The sequence below is a fragment of the Telopea speciosissima genome, chromosome 10 (assembly GCF_018873765.1).
Source record: "Telopea speciosissima isolate NSW1024214 ecotype Mountain lineage chromosome 10, Tspe_v1, whole genome shotgun sequence".
NCBI classification, from domain to species: domain Eukaryota; kingdom Viridiplantae; phylum Streptophyta; class Magnoliopsida; order Proteales; family Proteaceae; genus Telopea; species Telopea speciosissima.
Genome location: NC_057925.1, coordinates 40,877,681 through 40,889,697, shown reverse-complemented (window position 1 = coordinate 40,889,697; position 12,017 = coordinate 40,877,681).

Sequence of the window (12,017 nt, the reverse complement as noted above, 5' to 3'; positions counted from 1 at the left end):
TGCTGGCATAGGCCACACTCCCGAACAGAGATATTTTTCCCATTTTTTTTTATTTATTTTCTATATTTTAAAATTTTTGTGTTTAATTCTTTCATTTTTTATGTCATACGTGGGATCCACCTCCTCTTCTTTGTCTGAAGAAGGCTGCACCATCCCCCGCCTGCAAACCCCTTGGCTCGCAGCTCCACCTGATCTACCTGTAACACCCACTCCCTCTCCCGTGCTCTCACTCTTTCATCCCCTGCCTCCTTACCCTCCACTGTGCTCTCATCAACCCCCGCTCCATCCCCTGTTGTGCCCTCTCCCGTCAACACGGGACAGTAAATTTGGATGGTAGGGTTTTGATTCGCGCCTAATTGATAACAGCCCGATGAGATTCTCAAATGTTGCTTCACTATCTCACTGTTGCGTGTGAAAACCTCCGGTACTTGGTTCGCCCGTGGATGAACCTGCAAAAACCAAGCAATGAGCGCAAGAGGGCCGGTGTGGCTCCGGCCTAGGACTCTCCGATGCTCAAGTCAGGTCTTCAACGCGACAGCGTAACTGCGTAGTAAAAAGCAAGATGTCGAATAGAGCTCCATACCTGGGTATTTATAGAGTAAGGAGGAGATGAGACGGCTGGGAGAGTCCTAGTATGGTAGGAGTCCTTCTTTCGGAAGGTTCTCTCGCGTAGAGCGGAGTGGAGAGTTATTTTCGGGGTCGGACTCTTATTAAGGTAAGAGTCCATGTAGAGCGTGATTCTGTGTTGCGCGGGATCGTGGCTCGGTCCTTATCCCGTGATTCTCGGGATGTGCTGACGTGGCTGGAGATCCCCGGTGGGGTGCTATGAGAGCCTCAATGGAGGAGGGCTCGGCCTACGAGGTCGGCCCGTGGGGTCTGCAATGGAGGTCGGCCCGGGAGGAGGTTGGTCTCAGCCATGAGGTCGGCTAGGAGTCTATGGCTGACCCGTATAATCTCGGCCTCAGCCACCGGCCAGCCCGCTCAAACCAGGCTTTGTCAGGTGACTTATCGGATATGGGGTCGGCCCAATTTCCTGCTCGGCCCAACTCGGTTCTCGGACTGAGGTCGGGTCGGCCACGTGGCAGCCTCTGATAGGTGGGGTGTTTTATGCCTCATCACAGGCCCCCCCACTCATCAGGTGTCGGCTCGGCGTTGATGAGTGAAATTTCCTGGGCGCTTGTCTGGAAGATTCCTGCGGTTGGGCCGAGATTATTTATTGCTGCGGATTTGACGTTGCACGATCTGACGGTTGGGTGTCCGTGCCACGTCAGCAGAGTCATTATGGCGGGCTCGGGAATTTGAAACGTCCTTTGATCTGGGCCGTTGGATCATGCTGAGCTCTGGTCGGCCGTTGGATCAGTGAAACCCAAGGATTATAAATAGGCGACTCCTAACTATTCATTCTTCACTGCTCTAAGTTATTGACTTCTCGACAAGTTTGGAACCGTCAACTCGGTAGATCTCGTCGTTTGCCTGCTCGTGATCAACTCGGCCGAAGCTTCGTTCGTGATTGACTCGGCAGTCGTTTCGTTCCCGCTCAGCTCTTCTTCAACCAGTAAGTCTTCTCCGCCCAATATGTCAGTTGGTAGTAGTCCTATGGGCGAACTGCTCGACAGGGCGGCAGTGGGCGCGAGTCCGAGCCGAGAACTCCCCGTCCGCTCTCCCACCATAGACCTGTTGGGCTCGACCTCAGACGAGCCCGATGTAGTGGAGCTTCGTCAGGCCGAGGTGGCCGAGCCCCCGTTACCCATGGAGTTTGACCACGAGACCCAATCCATAGTCGCAGACCGGGCCGAGAACTCCGGGTCGTCCTCATCCGATGAGGAATCAAGCGAGGGAGATTCGACTGAGATGGGGGTTGGCTCGGTAAGCTCGTCCACCGACGCCCCTGAGCCTGAGGAAGGCAGTGTCGGCACCGTTCTGAGCACCATCACGGAGGCCGACCTCGACTATCTGAGGACGACCTACGCCATCCCCGAGGACATTCAGCTCCGAGTTCCTAATCCCGGGGAGATGGCCTGCTTCATCAGGCCCGGTGAGGTGGCTCTGTACGAGACGCCCTTCAAGTATGCGTTTCGGCTCCCCGTTCTCAGCCTGGTGGACCAGATCTTGGACCATTTCCACCTGTCTCCTGGTCAACTGGTGCCGAACTCTTGGCTGGCTGTGTATGGCTTCTACGCCCTGTTCTGCGAGATGGGCCGAGGTGCGAGCGTGGCGCTTTTCTCTCGGCTCTTCTTCCTGAAGAAGTCTCCCGAGAAGGGGTGGTATTATTTCTGCCGCCGATCAGGGAAGAGTGCGGCTCTAGGCGGTCACAAGTTTTTGGTCGGCACGCCGACCTTCAACAAGTATTGGAAGCCCCGTTTTTTCTTCGCTTCCATTCCCAACAGCCCTCTCCGAACCGAGTGGAAGGAGATGAATCTGAACTATGTAAATAGAGTACTACCCCTGACCGAGAACGAGATGACCTCGCTCGACCTGATCCCCCAGCGTCCGCCCTTTGATGTTCTCCAGCTTCAGGACGAGGGGTTTCTTCAGAGTTGGCATATGACCCCTGGTAGGAACCCTTGCCGAGCTTATCTCAGTTGTCCGAGCCGACCCCTTTACTTAACTTAGTTTTCTTTTCCTTTTCTGATTTGTTTCCTATGTTTTCGGTTTCTCTTGCAGTAGTCGGCCACATTCCTCCAATGGACACAGCTCGGCTGAGGGCCGAGATTATCGCGGATAGGAAGAAGAAGAATGCCGAGAAGAGACCCCGGGGCGAGTCCTCCAAGGCCTCCAAGGGAAAGGGGGTGATGCCGGGACCATCGGACGCGGTGGTCGGTCTGGAGGCCGAGAAGAACACGGGTCAAGCAGGGTCTCCGAGGAAGGGGAAAGGCCGAAAAGGCGAGAGGAGCCCGCCGAGAGACATCAAACGCCAAAAGCTCTCGGTAAACCTGACGAGTGGCGGCCTTCCGCCCGTGGCCTCTCCCACCAACATCTCCCGATACGTCCTGGGGAGGGCTTCGGCCAACAACGTCCCTGTGAGGCCGACCTGGCGCCTCTTCCCTGGGGACTCGGCCTTGACGTTGGCCGCTCACGCCAAGGAATGGCTGGATGCAGGTCGGCTCCCAGCCGACAAGGAGAAGCTCGAGGCGCTGTCCGACCCTGAGCTCCTCTCCACCCTATTTCAAGACTTCAATATGGTAAGTTTCCTTGTCGGCTCTTGCCTATGATCTGATATGTGTAGTTTATCCTTATTTTTTGTTCTCATGCTTTTTGTAGGGGTTCGCCAAAGCAGTGGAGACCATGCTCCGCTTCGAGCGGCTCCTGACCGAGAACTATTCCTTGGACGTCCAGTGCAAGAAGGCTTATCAGGACGCCCAGGATGCCGTTCAGAGGCGTCGGGAGACCCAAGAGAAGCTCACCGCTGCTGAGGCCGAAGTGGAGAGCTCTCAGGCCGAGGTGGCTAGGCAGAGAGAGAAGGTCCGAGCTCTGCAGGCTCGGCTCGCCGAGGTGAAGGAGAAGGCCAAGGAAGATCTGGCCACGGCTCGGAGCGCGGCGATCAGCGATTATCTCCAATCGGAGGAGTACGCCGATATCTGCCATGAGATCAGGAAGCCTCCCTTCGCCGAAGGTTTTGAAGCAGGCCAAGCTGAGCTTTTGGCCGAGATCAAGGCAGCGTATCCTGATCTCAATCTCTCCCGCTTTGACGATGATGCGACTACTTTTGCAGGGGAGATGGGAGATGAGGAGGGAGCCGAGGTCACCCAAGCTCAGCCCCTTGAGGCACCTGCTCTAGCCGACGTCTTCCCTCTGGGAGCTGGACCTCAAGACCCTGCTGCCGAGCCCAATATCGTGGACCCCCCCGAGGGCGCCTCCAAGTCCCACGCCGAGGAGACGGAGATGTAATTTTTTTTTTTTTTTTTTGTGGGTGTGGGCCCGAGCTGCCCCTTTTGTAACCGTGCCGATCAGTCGGCTTACAATGAATAAAACAACTTATTTTTGTCAGAATTTGTCTGAGTATTTGAACTCGGCGCCCTCAGCATTCTTTTCCTTGCGTATTCTGTTTTGTTTGCGGCCAAGCTGCCGAGTCGTTTCACTAACCGAGCTTAGGAACTTGTCTCTTTTTTATCCATGCCCAACGTTGTCGGCGGTTTCGGCCATTCAACGCCCGAGGTCAATGTGATCTTCGCTTTGGTTGGTTAATTCGCCTTTCCCTTCAGTCTGATTGGAGAGGCTATCATATAAGCGGACGCGTGGCCGAATATCCTTCTTGGCCGAGCCTAATGCCTTAGCTTGGTTTTTGTACTTTGTTAGGCTCGGCCAAATAGGGATGTCGGCCCCTGAGAGGTCGGCCATGTCTATGTGGATAGGTCTTACGACTCGGCTGCCGACCTATGAGGGTCGGTCTTTGATGTCGGCCTGGTCTATGAGGACCGGTCTTATGACTTGGCTGCCGACCTATGAGGGTCGGTCTGTGATGTCGGCCTGGTCTATGAGGACCGGTCTTATGACTTGGCTGCCGACCTATGAGGGTCGGTCTTGGATGTCGGCCTGGTCTATGAGGATCGGTCTTATGACTTGGCTGCCGACCTGTGAGGGTCGGTCTGTGATGTCGGCCTGGTCTATGAGGACCGGTCTTATGACTTGGCTACCGACCTATGAGGGTCGGTCTGTGATGTCGGCCTGGTCTATGAGGACCGATCTTATGACTTGGGAGCTTGCCAATATGTTGAGTGTTAGAGAAAAGACTTTAATGAATCAAATGTCGGAACTGAAGCCGAATACAAGTATGCTCAATTATTGAAAAAACTTTTTCAAATTTTCCGAGTTCCAAGGTCTCGGTACCTTCTTGCCCCCCGGAGTCTGCAAGCGATATGTGCCAGGGCAAATTTGCTTGGAGACTATGTACGGGCCTTCCCAATTTGGTGCTACTTTTCCTTGTTGCCTCGGCTGGGATGCGCTGAGTTTTCTGAGAACAAGGTCCCCTTGACGAAAATGCCGCTCTTTGACCCTTGAATCATAGTAGCTTGCCGTCTTCTGTTGGTACGCCGCGTTTTGGAGTAGGGCATTTTCTCGGACTTCATCGAGGAAGTCAAGATTGGCTCTCAGCCCATCTTCATAGGTCTTCTCATCGAAGTTGAGCACTCGGTACGATGAAGCCATAACTTCAACTGGTGCGAGGGCCTCGGTCCCATAAGCGAGGCGAAATGGACTCTCCCCGGTTGGAGTTCTTACAGTCGTCCGATATGCCCATAGGACGCTTGGGAGTTCTTCCACCCATCTCCCCTTGGCCTCATCCAACCTCCTCTTAATGCCGGCAAGTAATGTTCGGTTGGACACTTCTACTTGTCCATTTGCTTGTGGATGAGCTACCGAGATGGGTCGGAAGTCAATGTGGAAGTGCTCGCAGAATTCTCGGAAGGCCAGGTTGTTGAATTGCGCGCCATTATCAGTGATGAGAACTTTCGGTAGCTCGAACCGGTAGATGACCTTATCTCGGAAAAATTTTTCCATGTTCTTCTCAGTGATGGTGGCAAGGGGCTCGGCCTCGACCCACTTGGTGAAGTAATCGATCGCCACTACTACGTATTTTCTGTTTCCCGATGCCGGGGTGAAATCTCCGAGAATATCCATTCCCCACATAGCGAATGGGATTGGGCTCAGCATTGAGGTTAATTTTGTTGCTGGTCGGCTTGGGATTGGCACAAACAGTTGGCACTTCTCACACGTCTTCACGTATTTCATGGCCTCTTCTTGCATTCTTGGCCAATAGAATCCTTGCCGAAGTATCTTGTATGCAAGAGCTCGGCCGCCCATGTGACTCCCGCATATTCCCGCATGCACCTCGGCTAATGCATACTCGGCCCCCTTCGGTCCCAGACATCGAAGAAGAGGGGCCGAGATTGCCCTTTTATAGAGTACTCCGTCGATCATCGAGTACTTGGAAGATCGGATCTTGACCTTCCTTGCTTCGTCTCGGTTCCCTGGGAGCAGGTCATTCTCCAAGTAGTTGACAATGGGGTCCAACCAGGTCGGCCCATCCTCTTCAATGTGCTTTATGCTTTCTTCTTGTAAGGATGGCTTCTCCAATATTTCTATGTATACTGAACGGCTCAGATATTGGAGGTCGGCCTCGGCCAACCTAGATAAGGAGTCCGCCGCGGCATTCTCTTTTCTCGGTATTCGAGTCATCTCAAAGTGTTCGAGCTCGGAGATCAGATCTCGGGCTCGACCCAGGTATGCTATCATCCTTTCGTCTTTTGCTTCGTAGTCTCCGTTGACCTGGTTGACCACGAGTTGGGAGTCTCCTCGCACCTTCAACCGCTTTATGCCCATAGCTTTGCTGACTCGAAGTCCAGCTAGAAGGGCTTCATACTCAGCCTCATTGTTTGAGGCGGGAAACTTGAACCTTAGGGCATATTGGACCAGAAAGCCTTCGGGGCTCACAAGTATTAGGCCGGCCCCGCTTCCTCCGGAATTGCTTGAGCCGTCAACATTCATGGTCCAAATCGGGTCGGCCGTAGCGCCGACCTCCTCGACTGTCTTTTCTTCTCCAACCGCATGTTCGGGCCCCGTGCATTCGGCGATGAAGTCGGCCAGGGCTTGTCCTTTTATCGCCGTCCTCGGTCGATAGCTTATATCGTATTCACTTAGCTCAACTGCCCAGGAAATCAGCCGTCCCGAAACGTCGGGTTTGTGTAATATCTTTTTGAGTGGCTGGTCGGTCAGTACCACGATCGGATGAGCTTGGAAGTACGGCCTTAGTTTCCTTGCAGCCGTGATTAGAGCGAATGCTACTTTCTCGAACCCGGAGTACCTTGTCTCGGCATCAACAAGAACGTGGCTGATATAGTATATCGGCCTTTGAGTTCGACTCTCTTCCCTGATCAACACCGCACTGACCGCTACGGGAGTGGCGGCTAAGTAGACTTGAAGCTCCTCTTTTGGTTCAGGTCGGCTGAGAAGAGGCGGGTTCTCCAAATATTTCTTCAGCTCTTCAAAAGCTTCTTGGCATTTGGATGACCAGATAAAATCTTTTGGGTTCCGGATATTCTTTAGGGCCTTAAAGAACGGTAGGCACTTGTCTCCCGATCTAGACATGAATCGCGCCAACGCCGCCACACGTCCGTTTAGCCTTTGTACTTCTCGGATCGTCCTTGGAGGACTCATCTCTTGGATGGCTCTGATTTTTGCCGGATTGGCTTCGATGCCTCTGACAGAGACCATGAAGCCGAGGAACTTTCCCGAGGTTACGCCGAATGCACACTTGGCGGGATTCAGCTTCATCTGGTTCTTCCTCAATACGCCGAAGGCTTCTTCCAGGTCGGCCAAGTGGTGCTCGGCCTTCAAACTTTTCACCAACATGTCGTCCACGTAGACTTCCATGTTCTTTCCGATCTGCTCGCGGAATATATAGTTCACGAGGCGCTGGTATGTCGCTCCGGCGTTCTTCAATCCGAACGGCATGACCTTGTAGCAGAAATTCTCTTGGTCAGTTCGGAAGGCCGTGTACGACTCGTCCTCCTCATGCATCATGATTTGGTTGTAGCCGGAGTACGCATCCATGAAACTCAGCATCTCGTGACCTGCCGTGGCGTCGATCAAGAGGTCGATCCGAGGTAGTGGGTACTCATCTTTTGGGCAGGCCTTGTTGAGGTCGGTGTAGTCGACACACATTCTCCACTTCCCGTTCGGTTTAGGGACCATGACGACGTTAGCCAACCAGGACGGGAATTTCTCTTCTCGGATGAATCCTGATCGGCGAAGCTTCTCCACCTCTTCTTTGATTGCAGTTTGCCGATCAAGTGCGTAGTTCCTTCTCTTCTGCCGGATTGGTTTCCGACCCGGATCCACATGGAGTCGGTGCTCAGCTATATGTCTGGGTATGCCCGACATGTCAGCGGCCGACCAGGCGAAGACATCGGCGTTCGCTTTTAAGAAAACTCCGAGCCGCCTCCTCTGATCTTCATTTAGTAGTGATCCGAGCTGGACCACCTTGGCTGGGTCATCTTCACTGAGATGAAGTGGGGTCAGGTCTTCCACGGGTCGCCCTCTTCTCTCGATAAGCTCCTCCCGCTGATCTTCGGGGAGATGTACGACGCACATGGACATTCCTCGAACATTACCCTTGTTTTGCTTGACGAAAGTAGCGTAGCACTCTCGTGCCTTCTTTTGGTCTCCTCGGACCTCGCCGACACCGTTCTCGGTGGGGAACTTTATCTTCAAGTGAGTCGGGGAGATGATGGCTTGGAGGGCGGTCAATGAAGGACGGCCGAGTATGGCGTTAAAAGCCACTACCGACCGTACCACCATGAATTTGACTTGGATCGTCGCCTGGCATGGAGCTTGCCCAATTGTGACTAGTAGATCGATCGAGCCCTTGATGGTCGCGGCCGCTCCCGAGAACCCGTGAAGCGAGGTGCCTTCGGGCTTGAGTGCCTCGTCGCCGAAGCCAAATTGTCGGTACGCTTCCAGTGACATAAGGTCCACGGATGCGCCGGTATCGACCAATACATGGTGTACGGGTCTGTTCGCAATTTCTACCTGCACCACTAAAGCATCGTCATGAGGTAAACTTATACCTTCGAGGTCGGCTTCCGTGAAGGAGATAGTCACCGCCGGCTTGAGTTTCTTGGCGGGCATCTCGGCTACTCCGACGAAGCGAGCATTTGCCTTAGCCTTTCGAGTACTCTCTTGCCCGGGCCCTCCGAGGATAGTGTATATGGGGGCTCCCTTGCCATTGCTCGGCCCGGATTCATCCTCCTTCTTCTCGGCTCGGATCTTGTCATCATCTCTTTCAACTCGCCTGTTTTCGGCCGTAGGCTCGGCTCTTCTTTGATCTCGGTCATCAGGCCGCCGACCTCCACGATCTTCTCGGCCTCCTTTGACATATCGCTTCAAGTGGCCCGCTTTTATCAGCTCTTCGATTTCTCTTTTCAGCTGATAACAATCCTCGGTGTCGTGACCGATGTCCTTGTGGAATTGGCAATATTTGTTGGGATTCCGAGATGACCCCGCTTACATCGGTCGGGGTCGGCGGATGTACCCCCCATCTTGTATTTGCATCAGGATCTCCTTGCGAGATGCATTCAATGGCGTGTAGTCGGGGCTCCGAGCTCGATCCGACCTGTCAGCTCAGCGATCCGTCCTTGGCCTTTTGTCTTCTCTTCGGTCGTCTGTTGTCGGCCTTTTCTTGTCGGTACGACCTTTGTTGCCCTTCCGGGCTTGGAGGACCTCGGCCATATTTGCGAACTCGTTGCACCTCTCCAAGAGCTCGGCCAGGTTTCTTGTCGGCTTACGGGCCAAGTCCTTGATAAGGTCCATGTCGGCCAATCCGTTGCTCATAGCCGTGTGGGCCGTGGCCTCATCCAAATCCTTGATATCTAAGGATTCCTTGTTGAAGCGGGAGACGAATGCTTGGATCGACTCGTCGGGCCTTTGCTTCACGCTGAGGAGGTTGACCGTGGTCTTCTTATGTTTCATACTACTCTGGAAGCGCGTGACAAAGGCTCGACAGAGTTGAGCGAAGCTTTTTATGGAATTCGGCCGCAACCAGGAAAACCATGAGGTCGCCGCGCCCTTGAGGGATGCAGGGAAGGCTCGGCAAGAAACGATCTTGGTTCCCCCGTACATGATCATCATCGCATTAAAGTAGTTGATGTGATCTGTTGGGTCGGTCGTCCCGTCATACCTGTTGAACGGGGGAGGTTTGAAACCGTGTGGTAGCGGCGCGGTCATGATCTCGGGAGGATAAGGGTGACGCCCGACCAAAGAGTAGGCATCCGGGGTCGTTTGTTTCTTCAACCCCTCCACTTGCTCGGCCAAATCTCGTAGCCACTTCTCCAGCTCAGTTTCAGGTGCTCGGCCAACCGGCTCCTCGGCCCGGGGTTGATAGGGTCGGTCGTCCCGCTGTAGTCGGCCATTCTGGTCAGCTCGGTCCTCACCATCCTTCCTTGTTCTTTTTTCTTCTTGGAAGTTGGACCCTTGGGGGCTCCCCTGTTGTTCTTCTCGGGGAGGTGAGCTCTGACGTCGGGGAGTATGATGCGATCCTTCTCCGTGTCTCGGCGCGCGCCTTTCAACCGGGTCTTTCCTTTGTTCTCGGAATATCCTCGGCGGTTCGTCCTCTCCGATCCGTCCAGAAAATACCGACCTCCTTGCTACAGAGCCGGCTGGTTCAATTTCCTGCCCTGTTCGCGGGCTTTGGCGATGTTCTTGTTCACCCCGTCGAGCGCCTCTACTGGGGCGCGGAGGTGGAGTCTTCTGACGAGACGGGTGCGAGGACGCAGCCCGACTCGGCTCGGCCCTACGCCGACCACCATTTTGCTGCAAGTTTCTTTCAGCGCGGGCCGGAGCTGGAGGGAGCGCGGCCGGCGGCTGACCCATCAGCCCGCCTCGGGCCATCTGGTTCATGAAGGCGCGCAGCATCTCGTTGGTGTGGAGCATCTGTAGCTGCAAATCCATAACCTGTCGATTATTTGCCGGGGCTTCTAGGTCCAAACTCTCCGGCAAGGGTGGCGGTGCAGGTAGGACATTCCCGTCCAAACTTGGCTCGGCCTGTACCTGGCTAGCCGCGGCCGTGGTTAGTGCACCTCCCCCATTCCCGCTCTCTGGAGGTGGAATGGTGCCCGTGATGGGTTGCGCACCACCTTCCCTAGGGGGTCTTCTGTTTATCCCCTGCTGAGAGGCTTCGGGGGGAGGTGATCGTCTCGTCGGCACAACGGGTTGCGGCTCCTCCGTACGGGAAGTAGAGCCATGCTGCCCTGACCTCGTATGCACCATTATTATTGTTCTGGGAATTGGCAGAAACGACGATGCTTACTGATGTCGTTCCCACAGACGGCGCCAAATCTGTTGCGTGTGAAAACCTCCGGTACTTGGTTCGCCCGTGGATAAACCTGCAAAAACCAAGCAATGAGCGCAAGAGGGCCGGTGTGGCTCTGGCCTAGGACTCTCCGATGCTCAAGTCAGGTCTTCAACGCGACAGCGTAACTGCGTAGTAAAAAGCAAGATGTCGAATAGAGCTCCATACCTGGGTATTTATAGAGTAAGGAGGAGATGAGACGGCTGGGAGAGTCCTAGTATGGTAGGAGTCCTTCTTTCGGAAGGTTCTCTCGCGTAGAGCAGAGTGGAGAGTTATTTTCGGGGTCGGACTCTTATTAAGGTAAGAGTCCATGTAGAGCGTGATTCTGTGTTGCGCTGGGATTGTGGCTCGGTCCTTATCCCGTGATTCTCGGGATGTGCTGACGTGGCCCGGAGATCCCAGGTGGGGTGCTATGAGAGCCTCAATGGAGGAGGGCTCGGCCTACGAGGTCGGCCCGTGGGGTCGGCAATGGAGGTCGGCCCGGGAGGAGGTTGGTCTCGGCCATGAGGTCGGCTAGGAGTCTATGGCTGACCCGTATAATCTCGGCCTCAGCCACCGGCCAGCCCGCTCAAACCAGGCTTTGTCAGGTGACTTATCGGATATGGGGTCGGCCCAATTTCCTGCTCGGCCCAACTCGGTTCTCGGACTGAGGTCGGGTCGGCCACGTGGCAGCCTCTGATAGGTGGGGTGTTTTATGCCTCATCACTCACCATGGCTGCTTCACTCCTGCTGAAATCCCAAGTCCCTTTGCTTGGAGACCCAAAATCGAAAATGGGGTCTTGAGTTTAGAAACGATGATTTTGGAGGAACCCATCTCAGGATCAGCTTTTCTGACAGAACCCACTTCAGAGATGGAATCTCCAGAGAAACCCAGTTCCCATATTGATATTTTGGAGCCGTCTATTTTTGAAGAATCCATGTATGCTCACACTAGCTACCTCACCCTTTTCGTAAATTCAGCGAGAGAAAGATGTTGGTCAGGATAACGTAATAGAGGATCTTTTGATCTTCCCCCACAAAGTGATTTCGTTTCAACAATTTACTATTAAACAAAGGAGTTAGAGAGGGTAGATGTTGGATACTTAGCTTCTCAAATAACTTTAACTAGAAATTCTGGCAGGGCTTGGAAGTTGGAATGGACGCTTAATAGCACAGACATCTCTTCTGGGTTTTG